Raw genomic sequence first — 24,080 nt, forward strand, 5'->3', positions numbered from 1 at the left:
TGTGATGGGTGTTTGGCTCCTTTCAGAGCTGCAATGCCATGGCAGGTGGGGGGCTGTAGGAAAGTCTTGACCTGAGTCCTCACCCTCCAGCAGCTGGGGGGGCTCAGGAGACCTGGGCTGGAGTCCCAGCTTTGTCACAGGTGCTGTGGGTGACCCTGAGCTGGGCTTTCAGGCCGGACCTGTGGGCTGCAGGTGGGAGCTGTGAGCTGGGTAAGGCTGTTGGAGGTTGCTGGATGGACAAGGGGAGCACAGCTGCTCCTGTCATCCCAGCACACAATTCTACTGTGACAGTCAGCTTGGCTGCACAGGGGCATGGCTGCAGCTCCTCTTTCTCTAATGCCTGGAGCTCCTGACCTCCAAAAAGCTCCCAGAGCTGCCCTTGCACTCAGGAGGGAGCAGGAGCTGGATTGACATCTGGCTGAAGAGGTGACCCAGGCAATCCAAGGCTTTTTATGTGTTCCCTCTTTTCATACTTGAGAAACAGCCACAGTTGATCCGATCTTTTAGGATATCTGGTTTGAAAATTCCTACCCAGTACAGGTTGAAATGAGCTGATATAAGAGCTGTAAAATAGCTCTAGAGTCCGCCTGTCAAGTTTGATCATGCCCTGAAAAGCCAAAATGTGCCCATCTCCTTTAGAAACACAAATAAATTGCTTTAGCCTTATCTAGAGTTTTCCAGTGACTGCTGTTCTAATGGGATGAAGCACGGTAATCAACTTTATAGAGCATATTTCCATGGCACACCCGTTATGTCATGCCTTGTTTACACAATTGGAATTATGGATTAAGAGGTACACATACTGGGCAGGGGGCCAAAAATACTTTTACAGCCCTGATTTACTGGTGAGCCCATGCAGGACTTGGGAACTGTGCGTGCATTGGCTGCAGTGGGAGTGTGACTGGGGTTGGAGTGCAGGACTTAGCCGAGTGCAGGGTCACATCACAGGGGCTGGAAAGAAACCTGAGGGCCAGGCAGGTGGGCACTGAGTGTCACCACAGGAGCCCTGGCAGGGTGGGTGGCTGGGACTGCTGCTGCACTGGTGTCTGTCCCCTTCCAAACACATCTTCAGGTGCTGACCTGGTACCTGGGAGTTAAAAAGCCCTGGCACAGAGCCTGGGCAGTTGGTGGGAAATACATGAATAGTAATTCAGGAAAAACAGAGTTTAACCTGTCATGGTGTGCAGCTGACAGCAGGGCTGGGGAACCTGTGTCCGTGGGCACTGCCAAGTCCTGGCAGTTTCCAACAGAAACACAACATCTGCAAAGAAAACTCAGACTTGAGAGCAAAGTAAATTTTTCATAGAGTTATCTTTTTTATTATCCCAGAATCAGAGTCACAGAATTATTTGTGTTGGAAGGAACCTTAAAGATCATCTTGTTCCAATCCCTTGCCATGGCAGGGACACCTTCTGGAACACGTTGCTCCATGTCCTGTCCAACCTGGCCTTGAACACTTCTAGGGATGGGGCAAGGAACATCACTGTACTAATCAGAATGATGTTCCTTGCCTAACAATGTAGAGTCCTAGAAACAGAAAAAGTTCTTATTCTTAAATATAATTAATGTGTCATTTATGGCCAGAGAGCAGGACAGGTGGACCCTGCTCTTTGCCCACTTGCAGAACTCTCCCTGCAGAGGAGCCATCCCTGCCCTGCTGGGATGAACCAGGGCTGGTGCTCTTTACACTCACATGGCCAAACCCAGGGAGGGGGCTGAGAGCAGAATCACACTGACAGCTCTGAGGCCAGCGCCATCCAGCAGACAAAGTGCTTCAGATTCACAGCAAATGGGACAAGGAGAGGCAGGGGGATGGATGTGGACGCTTCCCCAGTGCCCATCTCAGAGGAGGATGCAGAGGGAGCAGGGGGACTGAGTCCTATTGCAGAGCCAGCCTGCTTCTCTGGGCTCCAGTGATGGGATAGGCACTGATTTACCCTGCAAGGACACCCATGTGCACCAAGCTCGTGTCTCAGGCAGCCAAACCCCATGAGCTGAACCTCAGCTGGAGCTCAAGCACATCTTCACTCGAGTTGGGAACAGTGGAGATATTTTTTTTCCCCTCCACAGATGCTGTTGTTAATTTGTTAGCCATGTACAAGTGTGAGGTTTGCTGGAGGAAACCAATTTGTGCAGTTTTTAGCTCGTTCAGTGGTGAGGTCTGCTTTATCTCTCGTGGGAGCAATTTCACGGCTTACAAAAAGACATAAATAATCTGTTTTAAAAGTTGTTGGAAGGACAGTGGATTTACGGTCTTATTGTCAGAAGGGAATTATAATGACCCTCTGGTCCAGCCCCTGGCCTACCATAAGCAATTCCTGACTCAGAGCCCACATCTTGCACTTGAACTGGAGCTGGTTTATTTTATTTTTATAAACAAATCCAACACTGGCAGGAGGGCTTTATTCAAAACCAAAATATTTTTCTCACTGTCCTTAGCTGGCAGGAGTTAATTGTTCCCTTTGTGAGCTGTGAATGGGTTTGTGCTGTTCCACCTGGCATCGCTGCTTTTGTTTGTTAATTAGGTATTAATTGCAGAGGCTGTTGGGGATTTGTAGGTGAAAAGAGCATGTGTTTATTGGTCCTGCATGGAAGGGGCTGAAATGAATTGAGTTTGGTAACAACAGACCTTGTAACATCCCTAATATATATTTTCCAGGGGGTGTTATGGTCTGATGTTCAGTGAGGCACGGAGAGGTGAGGGAAAGTTTTTGGTTATTGATTCTCTGAATGTTGCAGCTCAGATCGTGCATTGCTGGTTAATGAAATACAGTGGTGAGGAAAGGAGAGAGGCAGAGGGCTGGTTTTTGAAATATCAAAGTTGCTATATAATACAAAGTGAAATTGTGGAAGGTGGGTTAACAATGAACCAGCTCCTCATTTTACAAGTTTCATGACAAAGCTAGGAAAAACCATGTAAAACTGATCCTTGGAGGAACTGGCATTGTTATAGGCTGCTAAAAGCTGTTGGAGAATTGAGATGGATTGCCAGAGATTTTATACCTTTTGAAATAGAAATTACAGAATAAAATTTTCTATATGGACAAAAAAGAACAAGAAAACTGGAACTGAGGAAACAATACTGAGGAGGGCAAGACACTTTAGGTATATAAAGGATTATTTTGATGTTCTTTCCCAAAACCTTTCAGGAAATCAAAATATTGAGGTATAATTATTTCAATACCTTCTGATTGAAGAATATATTAAAAACATAAAAAGAGAAAGCTGCAGTAAATGGATATACCTGAGGTAACTGCTTGACCTACAGGCTACAAGGCAAAGGTTGTTACTGAGAAACTCCTTAGGGGAACGAGAAAATAAAAATATTCACTTTTCCACAGCAGACTCATCACAATCTCCAAGGTGTCAGATATGGCAGGAAGGGATGGTGTGGGGCTGCAGACCCCTTCATCTGCCTTTCTCCTTGAGAGCTGGGTTTGCCAACACTGTCTGCTGTGGCCATTCTGAGAGTGCCTAAAAATTCAATTTCCAGAATGATGAAGAGTGCAAAAGAATGTGGAAAATGAGGTGGGGAAGAGATTTTCAGTGGAGAGCTGCACAATTTCCTGTTTAATACAGTATTTTAAAGCCTCTGTTCTTTTGTTGTGCTGCCAATGATGTCTCAGAATCCAAAAACCTTACATGTATTTTTAAAATGATTTTAAGTCAGTTAAATAAATGTATAACTCCTGATAAGGCAGCTCATGCAGAATCATGCTGTATTTCTTCAGCAATCTTGTTGAACCAATATTTTTCTCTACAAAACTCAGGCTCTAACCTCCCTTGCTGACCCTTGTGCTTACCTGTGCTGTCCTATCAACCTTCTGGATCAGGACAATGTGCTTTTCCTACCCTCAGTACCTCTATTTACCCTGTTTTTCCGAGGTTATCACGGGATTACTCAGTATCTATCATCTATACAAACGTCACAAAGTCACCAGGACAAAGGAAAACGATGGATTCTCTGTGAAAGAAGAAGTATTTTGTAACTTGTATGGGAATTGTGGGTTTTCCACCCTTTGCCATCTATCCCAATGCATAAATCCTGGGCAACAGGCATGTGAGCCCGTGAATTGGAAAACAAAATCAGGGATTGTGGACTGTCATTTGTTCGTTATTTTAAATTAATCCTATGTGATAATTTTTGTGTTTCTTTCACTTCACATCACATGGGCCTATTCTGCTCATCATCATCAACAGCAGCTGGACAAAGCAGTGCATTCCTCTGCTTTGTTTAATGTGTTGCCTTCCCACCCTTCTCTCTGTCTTTCACCTCTGCCTTCAATAGAAGGTTTTACTGTCCTTGAGAGTTTGCTTGTCCTGCCCCCTCCTTCCACACACCCCACAGATTTCTCTGATTACATGCATGAAGAGGGAACGTTCCCATGTTTGTGTGAGCAATGGCATATCCTCTAGACATGCCAGTGGATCACAGACAGTGACAGTTTTAGAAATGTAGATTTTTTTTTTTAATAATGAAAACCAGTTTTTTTCTTCTAGAGCAGCATATTCAAACTGATGGTGTTACAATGGCAATGTGAGTCTAGAAGACTCTGCTCCCTTACCTCATGTCAGCCCACGTGAGACAGCACCAAGGGGTGGTTTGGCCAGCTGAGGATGTGCAGAGTGTCCAGAGAGGTGTTAGACAGGGTGATGATGCTGTGGCCTCCCAGGTGAGGCTGGATCCCAGCAGGCAAATAATCACAGGGCTGTTTTCAAAGTCCTTCGCCCTGCCTTGTTGCTCGTTTTAACCCCTGACAAAGGGTCAGGGCACTGCCCAATGGGTTCTCATTTGTGCCCTGGCTTTCACAGAGAGTTTAATGACCAGCAGGTGATGGTTGTACCTGGGCTGGGAAGGTGCTGCCTTGGACTGTGACGCTCCTGTTGAGATGCATCCACTGATTATGGTGACTATTTTCAGTAGCTTTATTGCATTGATGATAAAACCAGACATCCTTCTTATAAACAACAAGAAACTTTGAACCTTTTAAACACTCCCTGAACTGTGGAGAACTTGTTAAGCTGGATAACCCTCAGTGAGGAAGCAAAGTGCAAAGTGCTGGTAGCCTTGCATTACTCACAGGTCCTTGCAGGTGGCCTCAGAGAATTTTCCTGGTTCACCAGTGACCAGTGAGGGGTGCTCTGAAGGTAGGGGCACCTTCTTCTTTGGCCACAGTGGGAATTTGTTCCTGTTAACCCCAGGAAAACAGGACCTTTGAGTTTGACAAATATTTCTTGCTGATTGTGTGTGATACTGTTTTGTTTCCTGACTCACTTCTCCTTCCCTCTTCTTTCCTCCAAGGCTGGAAGTTGATTTCATTCAGCCTTTTCTCTTCTGATGAGAAGTTTTGAGGTCTGTAAGGGTTTTGAGAATATTTCCTCCCCTGTCTGCTCTGTCTTTCTCTTACTCAGTCATTTGGTGGGGATGGAAAGACAGGGAAGCTCTCAAGAAGATGGTGAAAAAGAAAGCTGTGATTGGATTTTTAGTGCAAGCTGGAAGCAAACTTGCTCACTCCTCTCCCTTACTCTTCCTCTCCCCAAGATGCTTTTAAAAATGGGAAGGATCTCAAATTGATGTCAGAACAGTTTGTTCTTGAATTACTCTGCAGATTACAGCAGCTGAGCATCACATTCAACACCCAAAAAGGGACAAGAAGCCCACGAACACTTTTTGGGTTTGTGATTTGTCTCATTACTCTTGGGACAAGATTGAAAAATTCTAGCTCTGAGCTGTGTACTGAGTGTGCTGGGCCATGGTTACAGGAATGGGGCAGGAGGTTGTGCTAAAATTATCAGACACAGCAGAGCCCACGGTAGCATCTGCCCCTACAAACACCCCAGAGTTAATTCAGACTGTCTTGGTATCACAATAGGCTCTAAACTCTAATGACAGTGACCAAAGGAACTTGCTGCAGAAATATGAGGTCTTCAATTTCCATAGACATAAGCAAGGCTATATTTCCTAGGGAAATAATTATTAAATGAATAATTAAGGTATATTTAATAGAAAATGTAAATTATATATTTATTCCAGAATATGTTTTGCTCTGGGAAACAGAAAGGACAAACAAGGAACACTTGTTACTTGTTACCAGAATATCCTTGAGAAGAGGAAGTGTTTCACCAGCCAAGGAGAAAAAGATCTCCATGAAACAACACTTCTTTCCTTTCTCTTCCCTCCAGCCCTATCCAAATACCGTGTGAAAGGCATTTGTCTTGGACTTGGGAGGTTTGCTTGCAAACAACTACACTTCTTTTTCTGCAGAGCTTAACTACAAGTTTGCTCCTTGAAACCAGACAAAGTCACTGGCTAGTCAATGCCTGGCTTGAACAGATTAGTTTGAATTCCTGTGTATGTAGTATTTTAAGCTCAGGTATTGGTTTCACTGTATTTCTGTTTGTGATAGCAATGAATTGATTTTTTTACTCTGCTAGTATTTTAAAAGACCCAAAACTCTCCCTTGCTGCCAAACCAGGATGGTTATTAAAGGATTCTAATATTCTTTCCTTTTATTGCCAGAACTGCTTTTAGAATAAACTGACTATGTGAAAAGTAATTCCTTTATGTCCTTAGTCTACACTTCAAGAAATGAAGGAAGAGGAGATCATAAGGTCTTGAACACCCAAAGGAAAGAAAAATTTTAGCAATCTTGTTCTGAAGAAAAACTCTCTTGTCTTATCCAGGTGTAGTCTCAGGCTTTTGGGATCTCAGAGAGCACCTGGTTCCTTGCAGGCTCTCTGTCCATTCTTAGTGTATTTACTGAGAATAAATATAAATATAATATACTGAGTATAAATAATATTGTTTTTCTGATTCTTAACAGGTATTTTCTGTTGCCATCAAGTTGGTGGAGAAGTCCAACCTGCCAAAGTAGCAAGGAGCTTCTTGTCAGAGGCAAGTCTGACCTTTGGGAGTTGTAAAGGAAGGGAGGACACACTCCTTGGGCTTGTCCTCAGGGCTCAGGGACGGGGCTCTTCTGAGCAGGGTTGGTGGCCAGCCTTTGACAGGCAGTGAAGCTCTTGGCTGTACAGGCAGGGAAGCCCTGAGTCAAAGGAATATTGAATAAAATAAACTTCAAAAGTACCATGGGCAGATGCTTTCAGGGCAGTTTATTTCCCTGCCCTGGGTAGCAGAGTGTGGGTCAGGTAAGTGCCTGCAGCCTGGGCAGGAACAGTGTCAGCCAGAGCTGGATCCAAGGAAAGCCTCAGTGAAATAACGAGCAGAGCTGATCAGTGTGAGCATGTAGCTTTAGTAGGTTGGTTGCTGCTTCTCTTTTCCTTGTGTGCAAGTTTTTAATTACAAACTGGACTTTTCTTTCACCAATCTAAGTGAAGCCACTGTACTCAGGAAGACATAGCAAGTCAGTTTCTTCACGAATAGAGATTTTTATGCCTAAAAGTAAACTCATAAGATTGTATGTGTGAGATGAGAAAGCAGTGCCACTCTTGGGTTCTGGAGCTTGGTTTTTGAAAAGACAGCTGGCCAGTATTTTGTCATCTCTAAATTCTTCCCATCCAGATAACAGGGACAAAAAAGGCAAAAGCAAAGATAAAGTGCTCACAACTCATAGGCTGCTCCCACTGTGCATTTTTCTCCTGTCTTTCCCAGAGGGCTTGAATTTTCTCAGTGACAGCCAGAGCAAGCAGTGCCAAGGAGAGTGAGCAGGACTGGGAGTGCAGCAGGGTCTACTTGTCACTCCTGAGGTAGACTCATTTCAGGGAACAGGCTGAGAAAGTTTTGCCTGATTTAGGTGGTCAAGAGGGATCTGGCTTAGCTTTGCAAGGCAGAAAAAGGGGATGCATTTCCCAGCATCAGGTTATGCAAACCACTGAGGTGGAGGTGGGAGGGGCAGGCTGCCTGCGAGTCATTCTGTATCTGCATGAAAATGGAATTCAAAACATTCCCTCTAGAGTGGTATCCAATACCAAAATTGGATTTGGGAACTCAGAGTACATGAATATTTGTGCTGTCAATAAGAGTTATCTGTATACAGAACCCTTTCCTTGTCTGCTTTCTCTACCATGCTTCCTTCTTAATTCATTTTCAGTCTTTAATGTACTGTTGTGTAGCATCCTCTCCCATTAGGCCCTGTAATGTGCTCCGATTGCCTTCAGCTTGACTGCACTTAATAGCCAGCGTAAATAGAACTTAGTGTAGCATGCACTAACATCTCTATCCATTGTCCAGAGATTAAATACATGCCACAAATGGTTTACGCATCATCAGCCTCGAGCCCTCGTTTCATAGCTCCCAACCAAAAGAGGATATTAAATTAATTTGCAGGTTGCTTTAGCAAGGCCTAACAAAAAGAGGGGGGGGGGGGAAATCCTGAGGGTCACTCTGCATGTAATATCCATCAATCAAAAAAGAGGGGTGGAAAATGATAATAGCAGGTCATTATAAGGGGACAGGTGCACACATATTTAGCTCTATGTCTAGTTCAGGTCAAAGCTTAATGGTGTTAACGGGGAGGAATGCAGGCTATGTGAGCAGTGTGGATGTGTGAGGAAGAGGCAAAAGGGCAGCTCTGTGACAGGACAGCACTGCCTCTTCCAGATCTTCATGCTTAACCCTTTACTCTGCCTGGGCAAGAGCTGCTGAGTAACACTGAGCTTCTGAGAGGAAGGAAAGGAGCAAAGCAGACATCTCCAAGTCTTGTCCTGCAGCAGCTTGTAGCACTCAAAGTCAGCAAGGAGGCAGGACTGGGTTAGGGCAGTGAAAATGAAATTGCACAGTGCCAGGGTTCAGACTGCCAGGACCTGGGTGTACTGTTATCATGGACAGGGGTTCAGTCAAGCAGCAGGAAATGCAAATGCTGCTCATGGAAAGGCAGGAAGGAGATCTGTGCTCAGCAGGGAACATGGGCTAAGGAGATGGACAGTGATCTTCACAAGAGCCAGTGCTGAGAGAACTGGAAAAACAATGGCAAGGCCACATCTCATCTATAAAACAAGTGCTGTGACTAAAGTATGTAGATATGTATTTAAAGTGAAAAGATTGAGAGGATAGGATTGAGTCCTTGACTAATTATTAAGAAGGAAGGTGCTACATGAATGTGGGCTGCACACAGACACTGTGTGCCAGTCCTACTTGTCCATCTGTACTTTTAGCTCAGTGATTGGGACAGACATGGAAAATGAGAAAGCTTCAGTCACATTCGTGGCTTCCAATAAACAACTGGGAAGACACACTCTAGGTTTAAAGGACCAAGCTGAAAATTAGGCTACTTGTGTTGTGGCTGTGGCAACTAAGGTCACCTACTAAGCAAATCTTTTCTCTTTATTTTAAGTTTGATAGCAGTCCACAGAGGTGAAGGAAGATATCAGTTATTATCACCGTGTTTTGGATGCCAGCATCAGGGTTTTGCAAGGTCTTGTTGATGAATAATAAATCACTGCATCACTTCTGGAGTGATGTGGCTCAGTGCCACGTTCCCTTGCTTTCTGTGTTTTCAGGTGCTGCATTCTGTAGTCTTCATGAGGAAATGATCCCAATCCTCCCCCAAGCCCACAATAACACACTTTGACTGACATGGATCATTTTTCTGAGGCTCACATTAAGTACCATCCATACCCTGAGAAATGATATACTGGGAACTAGAATAATTAAGTAAGCAAATACCCTTTACCACAAGAGTTAAATGCCCAAGGACTGCTGTCACAGAAATCATGAACTTACAGTCTGTCAGCTGATATTTTAAATGCTGTTATTCCATGCCAATTTTCCCAGGCTGGAGCCATGAAAATGAAGAAAGGCAAAGCAACACTGCATCTTAGCAAGGGTTCAGCAGAAGTTGTAAGAAAGAAATTTGCTAGTTAAAGTATAAATAAGAAGCCAATTTCAAGCTGTGTTTAAGGGTAGAAGATTGGTTTGAGTGCATTTAGGAAGGAAAAAATACATTAAATAAATGATTTTAAAAAAAAAGATTAATTTTGAGAGCAGGAGGATCTATTCTGGAAAGTGTTTATTCTTGATGGAGTGGTCCACACAAAAGCAGAGGTGCAATTTCCCCAAAGTCTTGGTGAGTTCTTGCTGCCCCATGGTCAGCCCAAGAACTGCTTTCAGATGTGGTTGTCTGTATACTCTCATGCTCCATTTCCCCCCCATTTTTCCCCCCATCTTGCCAGTAAACAGCAGAAGCCGCTTGTCTTAGGGCTGAATGGATGGGGAAAGATATGAATTTAATCCTGACCTGCCATAGAGCAACTTCAGCTCCTGCTGCAGTTTTCCCTCCAAGCAGATGCTCAATCCACGTGTTCATGGGAGCGAGGGCAGGGAAGGGAGAGGGAAGAGCCTGGCGGGGCTGGGCTGTGCCGTGTGCTCCAGAACAATAGATGATCACTCTTAATTATGGCAGCCTGAATGAGCATCGCTCTGCCGGCCCCTTTCCTCCTGCTATCCGATCAATACAGTCTTAATTGCCGAAGAAAGGCAGTATCCTACACAATCACAGCACAATGGTTTAATCACTTGGACGCTTAAAGTTAATTTCAGGCAGTTCATTTCTCATTGCCTCCCGCTCTGTCAGGCATGGCTTGTCTCCTTGCACACACAGGTGCACGTGTGCTCGCAGCTAAAGGTGGGTTATCAATAGCTTTTAGCGAGATTATTTCAGCTAATTGAAAATGTGGGAAATGTTTTTATCATGCATAAGCTTAGGAGGGATTTTCTTTTTGAAGGGGGGTATGCTAAATGCGTTTGTTTAGACACTTCTTGAGGGAAGGAATAAAAAGCTCTTCTTTTCTGGGCCATCTCCTCTGCTGCTTGCATGCTGACTTGTCCAAACACTCTGGGCATTCTTAGGTTCGTGGTCCGGTGCTGCAGCAGGATTGGAACCTTATGAAGAGCTGGAGTGGGAATTCACCTGTCCTTTCCATAGCACCCAACCCTCTCCAGCTTTTGGGGATCTTTGGGCTCATGGGCTGTGTCTCTGCAGGATTGTTTTCGTGGCTGGCACAGTGTGGCCACTTGAGAAGGTGTTGTTGAGATCCCGTGTGATCCTTGGCTTAAATAAGGGCATATTTGGCCCACCATCTGCAGAATTTCTGCTGTTTCAGATGTGCAGATTCTGCTTGGATCACATTTTATAGACGAGAGTCTGCTGCAGCTCCTTCATCCAGTTTTGAATATTGTCCAATAGATCCAGCTGGAAGCCTCAGGTTTAGGGGCTGTGAGATGCTGGCCACAAGAGGGAAATTTGGGTGTTCCTTCCTCCTCAACAGAGCTGAACATCACCACAGCAAAAATACAGGCTTTTCAAAAGCCTCTTGTGATGCTGAGTGCAGTTTCTGACCTTCACTTTGAGACCCCTGCATCAAATCCTCTCCTTTTCTTCCTTCCCCCACTCCAGCCAGAAATTAAGGCACCAAAGCCGACTGCTATTTTTGTAACTTCTTTGAATACTGCTGACTTGTGGCTGCTTTAGAGAACCTAGACCAAGAAAACTCGGGTAGAAGTGAGTTCTGACACAGAAAAACCTGGGCCAGTGGAGCTCTCAGGCATCACTTGGGCTTGTGAGTGAGCCCAGGCATCTTTTATCCTGGATGACAATGAATCTGTCACAGAGAGGGGCTGCCCCTTGCTGGGTGCCTGTGCTGCATTGAGGAGAATTCTCACCCCTCCCTGGGCACTGAGTGCTGGGAAATCTGATCTCACAGGATCCAGGACACCAAGGAATATCTGGGAAAACACTTGCTCTGTTTGTAGGATAAGGCAGCATGGGAGCCAGTGCCATATGAGTAAAGAGCCTGATGAAAGGTGAACAGAGCTTTTCAGAGCTGTAAGAAAGTCATCCTTGAGCAACAAAAATATTCTGTGACACGTATTGCTGGTGATGGGATGGAAGGAAAACTTGCTTGAAAATTTATCTCGCAGCCATTTTAGTCACCTCCAACTTTGTTCTATATTGGACTATTGCCTTCTGGGACAAAGCTTCTGGCTGGAGGCAGCCAGAAGTTTCTTCTGAATGCTGGCCTGATAAGGATGAAGTTCACAGGCTACACTGATGCTTTTTTTTCCCCCCAGAAAATAATTTCCAGGATAAAAATGGTATCTTGTGTTTTTGTTATTATTTTCTGGCTACTACATATCTGAAATACCAGGCTTGGTTGCAGCTCTCTCTATGTCCTGCAGATCATTTTTCCATGAAGAATAGCAGGCAATGTTAGAAATTTGATAAGAGTGGCTTTCTCCTTTGATGAGTTCCTGCCCAAAATCTTCGGCAGAAGATGAGGAATTCAGCACGAAGGATACAGACCAAGAGAAAGGACCTGACAGAAGCACAGTCACTCCCTTTGTTGCAATGCTTTAGGCTAACCATTATTCACAGCCCTTTCTTCATATTGCATCTTTCATGATTTGCTTAAGCGATTTTAAATTGCTTTTGTGATTTCATTTAGCAGAGACCACAATAAAAGTGACCCTTGAGTTTATGAAATGAAACAGCCTGCACAAAGGGACCGAGGGCCTCAGCAGTGTGTGGGGTGACTGTTTCTGTGCTGCACGGGGTGTGTTTGCCTGGGACAAAGGGATGATAAAGGGCTCGTAGTGAAATGGTGCAAGCGAGGAGCATTCCTACCAGAGCAGCTGGTGTGAAACCAGTGCTGGCCAGCCCTCTGCCTGTGCAAATGAGCAGATGAACTTTGCCAGACAGTCCAGAGCATGCTCACCACCCAGACTTTTTTGTTAAAAATAAGGTCTTGGAGGTTTTTTTTGTCCCCCCCCTCAATGTTTTCCTTGACAAGGGAGGCAGCAGGCAAATCACTGAAGGTTTTTTTTCAGCAGACCTCTCCAACAAGGGAGTTCATTTAGCAAAATGTCCAGAGCTCTGAGCTTATGGCCAGGAGGAAAGCTGATCTCACTTTCCAGATGCTGTCCAAGATGTGCCTCTTGTACCTCACCCTGCCCCGAGGTGGTTTGGAGCAGTGCTGGGATCAGGTGTTTGATGGAACACTGCAAGTCAGTAGAAATCCTTGGGTATGAGAAAGGACGTGGAAAGAGTTAGCATTGCTGCAAAATAAATTTTCCTTTGTCCCTGCAAAATCTTCTGAGAAAAAGGCAAAAACTGTCTTTGGAGCTCATTTTCCAGTCTCTATTTTTTTTTTTTAATCCAGTGCCCAGCTATTTGGGAAGTGAGTTCTAGCCCCTGTACCCCAATACCCTGCCTGTGCATCCCCAAACCTGTTAGCCTGCTGTAGTGATCCCTCTTGATAACACTGTGCTGTTTTTGACTGCCCAGAAATACAGCTGAGCCTCTCCAGAGCTGAACGAGGCACAAATGAAACAAGCATCAGCAAAGTTGGTGCATTTTTACACAGCTGCTTTGCTGGGCTGCTCTCTGCAGTGCCTGGGAGCACTGCAAGGGAGGAATCCCAAATCTGACCTCTGATTTTCCTCTGGGATTCGCTTCCACTATCTGAGACAAGAAGTTAAGCAGAACATATAGAGGAAATTATCAAAAAGTGACCTATTTTCATGCTGTTTGGCTGCTCTTTACTGTAAATGACAAGTGGCCTGGTGATCTCAGATGACTCTCAGGGGGATGAAGGGCAGGATTTGAAGCACTTTATTGGTGACACCTCATTTAAGGTATTAGTCCCACTTCCCTCCACCTTGCAGGGGAGTCATTTCTGGAAAGCCCTTGGGAAGGGGCTGCCTGCAACCCTCCCTGCTAGGTTCCCTGTGGAAAACACCACAGCCAGGGAAAGGCAGGATAGATTTTATCCCAGCTACAGAGCACCTTGTGTTTCAGCAGGAGCCAGAGGCTGTGCTGTCGTGCTGCAGCCTGGCTTGTTTCTGCTCTGAGCTTCTCGGGAGGTTTCAGTGTATATTTGCAAAAAGAACAGCCTCCCTTCCTCTCTGCTCCCCAAGAAAACCAGTAAAAAACTCCAATAACCCCAGAGCAAACTTTTTTTAGAGGAAGGAAGGAGAAGGCAATGGGAAGTTGAGGCACTGGGGGAAATCTGATTTTGAGATTTTTGTCGCTGTGGTGGCACATTTTCCTCTGATGCAGCTGTGTAATGAGTTCACATCTGTTAATGCCACATGTTGCTCTGCCTTGCACAGATGCAAAGTCTCAATTTTTCTAATTAGCAACAACATGAAGTATATCTTAATTTTCTGTCCCCCTTCCCTCTAATAAACGTGATATTAACAAGGTTACATGCCTGCTTTCACGGGGTTTAATCGAATGAGAAGCGAGATTGGGTTAGATCACACTGTTCTTTTTAGGTGGGGTCTGCTGCAGAGACATCGATCCATTACAATAAGCAGAAAGCTCAGGACAGGGGTGGGGGCACACACCCCTCCCTTTTTGCAGCAGCTCCATCAGTCACAACCACTGTGTATGGGATCCTTCAACCCTCCCTGGACCACACTGCTATGTTTGTCTTGTACATATATCTTTGTTTTGTACAGTGTGAGTGCCCAGGAAGGCCTTTAACAGCAGCTCTGCCCAGAGATCCAGCTGCATTTGTGGTCTGAGGGGATATGGGGGACAGCCCAGGTCCAGGCAGGACAGGAGCAGGAGATGCTGGAGGCTCCCAAAGCTGTGAGAAGCTGCAAACCAGCTGAAACTGCAGAGAACAAAAAGGGGCAGCCCTGTGCCTCTTCATGCCCTGAAGTGCTCAGTGGCATCTCCGTGTGAGGCTGAGTGAATTCCCCCACTCCTGGCTGCAAAAAATGCTCAGCTGGGGCTGTTGGGGTCGCTGAGAGCACAAGCTGGGGGGCTTTGCCTGTGGTCCCCATGACAATGCTCAAAGCAGGACAGGGACTAGTGTGGATGGAGCTCTCCCTGAGCAGGATCCAGCCCTCCTTGGACAGCTTACATTCATATTCCACCTGACTCTGCTGGGAGAAATCCATGGGGACCCCAACAGCAATTACTAGTGTGATTTAATTGGCATTATCATTTTAGTGGCTTGACAGAGATAAATCGCCCTATTGGGTAAGGCTGCTACTGTGACAGCAAAAGCAGAAGGAAAGACTTTCTTCTTCTCTCTGGAATAGGAGATGACTACCAGTGTATCTTAATAATTAGTGCTGTTATAATTAATCGGGCTATTTGAGAGTCAATCTAACAAACAAATGGAGGGCTTGATTGTTCAGTAATTGACAATTTATTTTCAATATGGTATCACTTGCTTCTGCTTGTGCAAAGAAGGAAAAAGACACAAAACTGAGATTACTGGAGAGCTGGGGCTTGGCCACAGCGAGGACAAGTGACTGTGTGAGAGAGCATAGAGGAAAAGAGTGTTCCCAGAATGTCCCAGGGACCCATTTGTCTTGGAAATACACAAACACACAGTTATGATTCCTTCTGTTTCCCTGCTTTTCAAACAGTTGCAGCCAGCTGTCACTGCCTGTATGGGTAGTTTTATGGAAAAGCAGAGTTTTCAGACCTTGGCCTTTCCATACAATTTTCACCCTGGCTGCATTCCTGGATCTGCTCTGTCCAGGTTGCATTTCTTTCGTTGCCTTGTCTCAGTTTCTCCTTTCTCTCTGTCTTACCCTCTGCTCTGCAGAGGGGTGCTCTGGAACCTGCAATAAGTTGTTTGCTGATGTTTTGGATGGAAGAAAAATGTGTGGCCATAGCAAGGAGTGTGTGGATGTACCAGGCACTGCAGCACTGGGGTGCTGCTCTCTGAATTTGGACCAGTCTGTGTGTGGTGCTCCCATTCCTGCCTCCAAAGGAAACAAATACAACAACAGAGTGGGCAAACAATTTTTAAAAATTATTATTTCCATTGTTTAAGTGAGGGAAGCAAGATACAGATATTTTGCTGGTAAAATGTCTCTATGATATCAGATTTTGAAAAGTGGTTAAGAGTCTGCTGTTCTCCAGGAGATTCCCTCCTGCTATCTGCATGAGAGCTTTTTGCTTTCTTTCACATAAGACCAAATACATACGAGTCCTCTATGTCTCACTGCTCCTATAGCACATGCTTGACTCCCAAGGGCTTCTGAACTCCTGTTGGTACTGGCCTGGAGAATGCTTTGTATCACATTAAAAGGTAGCAATAATCATGGCTGAGGAGACACTGCAGGGAATTCCAAACTCTCACAGCTCTCTGGAATTGGCCTTGGCCACCAGATGTATATGGATGGATATCCATATGGTCTGGGGAACATAATTTTGAGCAGGGCTTTTGCTCCCAATGCAATTCCTCCCTGTTGCAGCAGAATTGTTGCTGCACCCAGAGAGGCTGTGAACAGCTCTGTCAAGTGGCAACGCTTCTCCCGCAACCCAGTTTAAATGAGATATGAATAATTGATTTGCCTCCTGAATAATTAATTGGATATTCAATAATGAAAGTAATTGTTTGGCTCATTCCCCCATTGATAATCAAGCTAATCTTCCCCTTCAATATGTGGGCCATACAGATATGTAAAGCAGTGAGACAGTTTACAGGCCGATAATGCAGCTAATGTGCTCGGTGCGGGGTCACCTTGTCCAAATATTCCAGCAGCTCCCAGGGCTGCTCTCTGCTGGGTTATCCACTGCACAGCCAAGCTGTGTGCAGCAAAGGTTTGTTTTTTCCCTGCTCATTCTGATTGCTGAACATCTCCCACCAGGGAGGAGTCTTCTTGTACAGTTTAAACAAAAATCGTCAGACGCCACTTGCACCAATTAAGGCTTCCAAGGAGGTTTGTTCTTCCTCCAGTCAATAGTGCACGGATTAAAGGGAGCAAGCAGTGCTCTGAACTCACGGGGCTGCTCTCTTCTGCAGGAATTAGAGCTCAACTCCACAGAGAGGCTCCAGAGCTTTTCTTTGCCACCAGCCCTTTAGAAATCAAAATCAAACTGAAACACGTTGATGCTGATTTTGCAGCTGCTGCATTTGGGTTTGAGTTTCTAATGTTGCAAGTCCCAGGAAGCCTGAAAGCCCGAGGTGGCACTGCTGTGGCACGCAGTAGATGTGCTCTCTGGAGAGGAGCTCAGCACTGCCAGGGGAGTGTGAGTGGATGACAATCTCAGGTTATCCCAGAAGCACTTTGGGGATGTCCATCTGAGGTTCCCCCCTGCACTGGGCAGAGTTACCAGATCCTGCTTTGGGGATCTGGGGTTGAACCACAACAGAACATCGCAAAATCAAGTGATGTGAGGAAATCCTGTGCCTGAGTCAGATACTGAAGGGTTTCAATACTGGCACTTAAAAACTGTAACCCCAGAAAACCTTGCCTGCATCCTCTCGTGTTCCACCAGACCTCTGATTCCTGCACATTCCTACTGGGTGTCAGAAGGGCTTGAGGCCCTGCAAGTAATGCAGGTCACAGAGTGTGGAACACAGGGAGTGCTGTCCCAGAGATGCCCATACTAAAAGGTAAATAAATCTTCTGACTCTGTTGTAGGCTTGTCCTGGCAGAAAAGGGCATTCAAAAATCTATGAGCTCCATGGGCTTCATCTTGGGCTTGTTTCTCATGAAATTAAGGGCTGAGAGAAGCCTGTTCTCACCATATTGTGTGTTCAAAGTTCTGCACTAATGACAGAACTTATCAACATCACTGAGACAGAAAAGCATAAAAAGCATCTTGAGACACCATGCACAGGGAAGGTGAAGGTTGGGACAGTCTAGAGTGAGGGGGAGAGGAAGTTGTGCTGCTCTTGCTCCTGAGAATCCTCCTGGGTGACCAATCTCCCACCCTCCCTGGGCTCTGTGACTGATCCGTGCCCTTCAGAGATCAGACCCTCAAATGGTCTCAGACTCTGCCCTGGGTCTCTGCTGGGTCTCCAGATGCTCTGAGTGGAAGTTTCCTACGAGAGGCTTCTGCAGTATCTGGGCCATGGCTGGGAGCTTTCAGACATCTTCCATTGTGTCCTGAGCCCATGCTCTGAAGGCAGAGTTCCACCGGGGTGGGCATTCTCAGCAAGAATTCCTTAAGCCTGGAACACAGGGGATTTATCTCATTGCACAAACACACACTTCCTGAGGTTGCACTGAGGAGGCAGTTCCTGAGGTGTCTCTCTGGAGGGCAGGAGATGAAGATGTCATTTGGGAATATCAAAGCGGTGCAACTCCATAATATTCTATTTTGCCATTAGTCTCAAACCTCCAGGACAGTGAGCAGCCCTTGGGGCAGGGAGAGCTACATGTGGCTGGTACCTCTGACACTCTGAGGTTTCAGCCTCTGTGTCCCTCTTTCTCCTGGCAGCAGCAGTGAGCAGAAGCAGTTACCTGGAGATTGATGCTCCATTATAAATGTGCATGTGGGAACCATTTAAAACAAGCAAGGAAAGCAGCAGAGTGCTCCTGGAGAAGGATCTACGTGAGATGACAGTGCAATCTGGGAAACCCTCCCCTGCAAAAGCTACTTGAATTTAGATACTTTTTCATTTTAACCAGTTTAATTTCTTTATGAGGGTTTTCATTTGAAAAAGTGGCAGCACCGACAGGTCTTGGAAAGATTCGTCTTCAGCCAATTTACTCTGCAGCAGATTTATCATTTCATCAGTAATTTAAGCAGAGACACGTGATTTTGCATTCATTTATACAGCTCAGAGCTGCTTGGTTGTGCTACTTGTGGAAAGTGTGAGGACAGATCAACAGGGAAGGGGCAATGCCAGGAGTGTTCCTAAAAAACCTCTGCAAAGGTCTGTGGAGAGGGGAAAATGGCAGGAGCCCATCAGCTGGGTAAAACCAATAAAACCCAATTTCATTTAAAGCTTTTTCTCATCACAGGCTAATTTAGTGTGAAGATGGCAGCCCCACCCTTCCCTTCCCCTCCCTTCTCCAGGCTATTAAGGGGTTTGTGAGGGGCTCCCAAGATCAAAGCTCCCTTGGTGATTTAATTGATGTGCAGCTGCTGCCTGTGAGTGGAGGGAGGCAGAGCTCTGGGGAGGGAAGGGGAGCACGGGGACACACCACAGCCCAGCCAGAAGAAATACTGCAGAAAGCCCCCTGCAATCCTGGTGTTATTTATGCACACACATAAAGGGTTCCATGCATCCCACTGAAATCTCTGTTATTTGTCAGAGAGATCTCCCTCCCTCTGCCTTAGCTAACATTTACAGTAAATCTGTTACACTGACCATTAAATCTGCAGCTGCCCTGAGCGATAGTTTCAATGGGTGTGTTGACAGCCCGAGTGTTAATAATGATGCAAACACTAACCTGTTTATTGATTTGCTTTTTGTACCCTTCATTCCAGCTCACTCCTTCTCACTCTCGGAGGAGAAATCCTAGAATTAGTAATCAGGTGACAGCTCAGAGCCCCCGTCTGTTCCCAGCAGTGTCATCCAACCCAAACTCCAGGAGATAAATCACAGGTGCCGTATTCTGCCTCTGCCAGCCATTCAATATACTGTTACTCAATGCAAGATGTAGTATTTGTCATTGGTGCCAGCAGACAGGAGGGGAAAAAAAAAAAAAGAAACATTAACACAGACGTGAAAAGCTTTTAACTTTGACAAGAGAAGCTTAGGGAAGTTTTACATTTAGCCCCTCCACTGAAGGCCAGTGCCCATCCATTAAAGCAGCTTGTCAGACAGTGGGTGTGGTAGAGTGGAGCTGGGATCAGGATGCTGAGAGGAAAAACCTGATGTGCTTATGGTGCTTCCTCCTCCTGCTGCTAGGTGGATGCCTGCCTACAGCACTCTGGAGCATGGAATTGGTGAAAGACAAATAATGTACTATTCTTGAGCCTCCTTGAAGCTGAGACTTAGTTGAGTTTGTAGAGGGGGTGCAAACAGCAGTTTTGATTTATGCCCTGAGGCATAATGCTGTTCAGACCGGGGGGGACACAAGGTGAGCAGTGACACAGCCCCAAGGGCTGGCCCTGCTTGTCCTCTCCCGAGAAGCAGCTCAGCCAACTTATGTTCTTCTAAAACACTGGCCCCAAAACACTCCTACCTGAGCTACCTGGCAAGGTCCTCCAGGTTGTGAAGTGTGGAGAGCTTTGCAGGCAGAGCCTGAGCAGGAGCCAGGAGCTCACATCTCAGGGGATCAGTCCTACCTCAAGTGAGGAGCTGCAGACGATTTCCCTATGGCAGGCTCAGTGTGACATCCAGCACCAGGCACCACGGCTTTGCTGCTGAGCTGCACAGACTTGTGAAAGAAGAAGCTGGAGCTGGCTGAAATCTAAGCTTCGTGTTCCCCATCTAGCAGAGCTTTTTGACCTATGGTTTTTATGGTCAGGAGAGAAATCTGCCCGTAAATAGGCAGAATTTATAAACCCTGCAGGGGCTCTGATATATTCCCCAGGAGCTGGGGCCCCAAAGGCTTTCAGTGGCATTTATAAGCTTCACTCAGTTGTCAGACCCCTTGGTTCCTTTTATTTCTGCTAAGTTTATAAGCTCTGAAAGAGCAGTCTGCAGTGTTTATTAACTGCACTGCAGAGCTGAAGAAAAGCAGCTGATCCAGAAGAAACACAATTTTACCTGTACCACTTAAACGTGGTTCAAATCAAAGCTCCACATTCTGTGTGGTTTATTCTGTCTTCTAATATGCACCCATCGTTACACAGATGGATGTATGTTACTATAGAAAATAAAATTACACCAGTGGTAAAATCCTCATTGATGCCTTAATTCATTAAGAGCAGCCTGAATGGAGTGTAACAACCAACCACTGAAAATGGGAATTTGTCAAGTCTTAAATATTAGTATGTGAATATATAACTGTGTCCATGAGGAGAAGCTAAAATCCTATGAAAATATGGTTTACAAAATTGTATCATGCATGTTTCAATTTTTTAATTAGGGTGCCTCAGCTCTGTGAAACATCGAGTTTCCCAGGGAACCTGTGGTGGCAGGCAGCAGTTTGGAAAAAAATGTTTAGTGCTATAGTACCTGGGAGTAGCCTCAGGACAGCAGGGTCAGCCATTGATTTTGACATATATAAAATAACTGTGCTCAAATTATAAATCCCAGGGTATTTTAGACTACATGGTATGTCTGCAATGATTCTGAGGAGAGCAGAGCTGCTCCCACAGAGGAATGGACATGCAGGTTTGCTCCAGCTATTGGTGCAGAACAAAGCAGTGACAGATTCCTTCCCTTGATTTCAATAAATCTAAAGGGTGAAAAAAGCTGCCTACAAGATTAAGAAAAGTTTTAGCATTAAGGATTCCCATGTAAGATTTCAGGACTCCTTTTTTAAACTTTTCAATATTTTGTTTTCAGTTTCCTTTTACTTTTCCTCCTAATAAGGACAACATGCTAAATTTTGTTCATTGTATTTCTGAAACTGTAGAGTTGATCATATTTGGGCTGGGCAATTGTGAAGGAGGATTTAATATTTCCTAATTTAATTAAACGTGTAGATGTGCTTAGACCCCACCTTTTGAATGTGGATGAGAGTTAAAGTTGTTGACTTGGCAGAGCAGTGTTTTCCCTGTAGGAACTCAGGTTTGGAGTTCTCAGCTTGGTAACAAAAATCATGTGATTTTAACAGAAGAGAGGCAAAGGAAGAAGAAACAGTCCAGAATCTGGGGACTGGGAGGGATGATGAAATAACAGGGGTATTTGTAGACAGAACTACTAGAAGTGGGAAAAGCACAGAAATAAAAGCAAAGCCCAAGAGGAACAGAAAACACATGAAATTAGTGGAAAGGAGAACAAAGCCTCATCCTGTGAGACACAGGAGAAGGCCAATCTTAAATAATTATAGCAACAGTTTGACTTTAAAATCAGGATGTATATTTGTCGTGGCTCCTCCAACAGTGCAAATCTCTCCTCCTCCCTTTCTTTGCACAGATTTCCCCAGACAATTCACAGTCCTTTCCTTCCCTTATTTATGTGGTTTCATATTTCATGGCTTTTGGTTACTGTATTCCCATCATGATTTATGACCAAAGGGAAGAATTGCATCCAGGTGATGATCCAGTCCATTATCTCTAGGGAGATGCTGACCACTGTAGTGGAGCACAGAGACCTGTTGTACCACGTGATGGAGAGCAAGCAGGAAAAGAAGGCTTCCAGGTTATGAGGGAAAAGCACAATTTTTGTAATTTGGACAGTTGGATACAAAAAAAAAGAATCCTTTTCCCTATTTTTCATCTTCCTGAGTGGGATGTATTATTTAAAAAAATATAGGAAACCAAATGTATTCAATGTGCCAACACACAGCTGCCTTATCTGAAATGACCCATTTTAAATGCATGATACAAAAGGGTAAATCTGTCTCGATACCACCCTTGGCTGGGCTGGAATTTTTTTCTTCCACTTTTTCCTTCCAGTTTTCTGCTTTGCCATTAATAAATCAAGATTTCTTCGCCCTGCTCTGCACCTTCACAGCTTTTGCAGGTCATTAATACCAAGACAGGGCTGTTAATCTCTTGGTCCCAAGGTGCATCGACCCATTTGCAGAGAGAGAGGCTGGGACACTGGTGGGACCATGCCCTTGGTCACAGAGCAGGGGGATGCACCCCAGGGCCACATTAACTCCAGAAATGTCACCATGGGGCCTGGCCTGCCCATCCTGCTCTGACAGCCATTGCTTTTGGGTGTGGACCTTGGGATAAATCTCAGTGTGAGATGTCTCTCTGCTCTGAGCCCCAGCACTTTCACTGCCTGTGCCCTACTTTAGCAGTGGCTTTGCCAAGGAATATCTCCTTCTCTGCTGTTATTGAGGTCTTATTCCCACAGCCTGGGTTTCTTATCCAATTCAGCCCTTCTATCACTAGTGGCATGTAGAAGAGGCTAACACCTTTGCTTTATTTTCCTGGTCTCTTCCCATCAGTGAAGGGCAGGGCCAAAGCTTGGCAATGAAAGGCAATTTCTCCTAACCCAGTGGGCCAGCACGGTGGTAAGAGTGCTTTTATACAAAACAAAACAACAACAACAAAAAAATCCAATAACTTCCATATAAATTGTCCAGGAGAGAAAACTTTGTGTTTTTGACATTTGTAGCTGTTTCAGCATTTTTCCGTGCAAGATGAAAAACTTTTGCATTGAGCAAAACACAGATTTATGATCAATAAAGAGAAGTTTAACAGTTTATAGGGGCCATACATTCTTTTTTAAAAATCTGATATTAAAAACTATTTTTCCCTCCCAACCATGTGAGAAAGCCTCTCTGGTAGCAGTGTTTCAGCATAGTAAAGCAGCTAGCAGAGCACTGAGGATAATCACTGGATGGGGTTTCCTGCAGGGTGAGTTGCCACCCAAGCCATCCCCCTCTTGCCTTCGTGGAGTCATGGACAATAAGACCCCCAGAAGCCCATGAACAACTGGCTGAGCACCTCAGGCTCTGGGGCTGGGCTAGCCCTGTGCTTCAGACTGTTTAGGAACACAGGGCTTTTGCTGGTGCCTTTCTGGACCATAAAATAAACCCATTCCTAACAACTCTCCCACAAGGCTCTGCAAATCCTCCACAGCAGGCTGGGAACAGGCAGCTGGTGCCAGACAAAGAGTGTCACAAGTGGTTTGGGAGCTCCCTGGGAGGACGGGGTGTGTGTGAGATTTCATTGTCACTGCCTCGTGTCAGGCTGCAAGTGCTCAGGGAGTGCTGGGCTGGCTGCTCCCCATCTCTGCTCTTCTCCACAGGAGCATGGGGCAGGTAAACCTCCTGGAATTGCCCACTTACCTTTATCTCTCACCAAAAACATTGATGAAAACATCCATGTCATAGAGTCACAGAATGGTTTGGGTTGGAAGGGACCTTAAAGGTCACCCACCTTCCACCCCCTGCCATGGGCAGGGACACCTTCCACCACACCAGGGTGTTCCAAGCCCTGTCCACCCCGGCCTTGGACATTCCCAGGGTTGGGACAGCCACAGCTTCCCTGGGAAGCCTGAACCAGGGCCTCCCCACCCTCACGGGGAAGAATTTATCCCTTTTATCTAATCTAAATCTACTCTCTTTGTCCTTTGTGCTTTCCATGATAGCAAATGACAAGTGCGCCAGGTTCTGTTGCTTAAAATACTAGAAAACAGAAAAGACTCTTATTCTCCAAAGAACAGACCACTGAAATCGATTGTTTTATATATTCTACCAGAAAATCACATCCATAGGCTGCCTGATAAAAGCTATTTGAACTTAGTTTTTTACATAAAATTTAAGGTAATTTGGACTATAAAATTAGGGAATATAGGGCAAATTCTGTTGCTATCAAAACCAACAAGGATGATTAGATTTATTA

At 45.2% G+C, this 24,080-nt stretch overlaps 1 long non-coding RNA gene across 1 annotated transcript; it reads right to left on the reverse strand.

Annotated features, from left to right (window-relative positions):
- Window positions 1–15,719: 15,719 nt before the first annotated feature.
- Window positions 15,720–19,942, reverse strand: LOC148221825 (uncharacterized). The gene is made up of 2 exons (XR_015807368.1): window positions 19,112–19,942; window positions 15,720–17,965 (listed from the first exon to the last, which is right to left on the reverse strand). It is a non-coding gene; the product is annotated as an uncharacterized LOC148221825 (long non-coding RNA).
- Window positions 19,943–24,080: the final 4,138 nt, after the last annotated feature.

Source organism: Sturnus vulgaris, chromosome 17, assembly GCF_052056855.1.
Source record: "Sturnus vulgaris isolate bStuVul1 chromosome 17, bStuVul1.hap1, whole genome shotgun sequence".
NCBI classification, from domain to species: Eukaryota; Metazoa; Chordata; class Aves; order Passeriformes; family Sturnidae; genus Sturnus; species Sturnus vulgaris.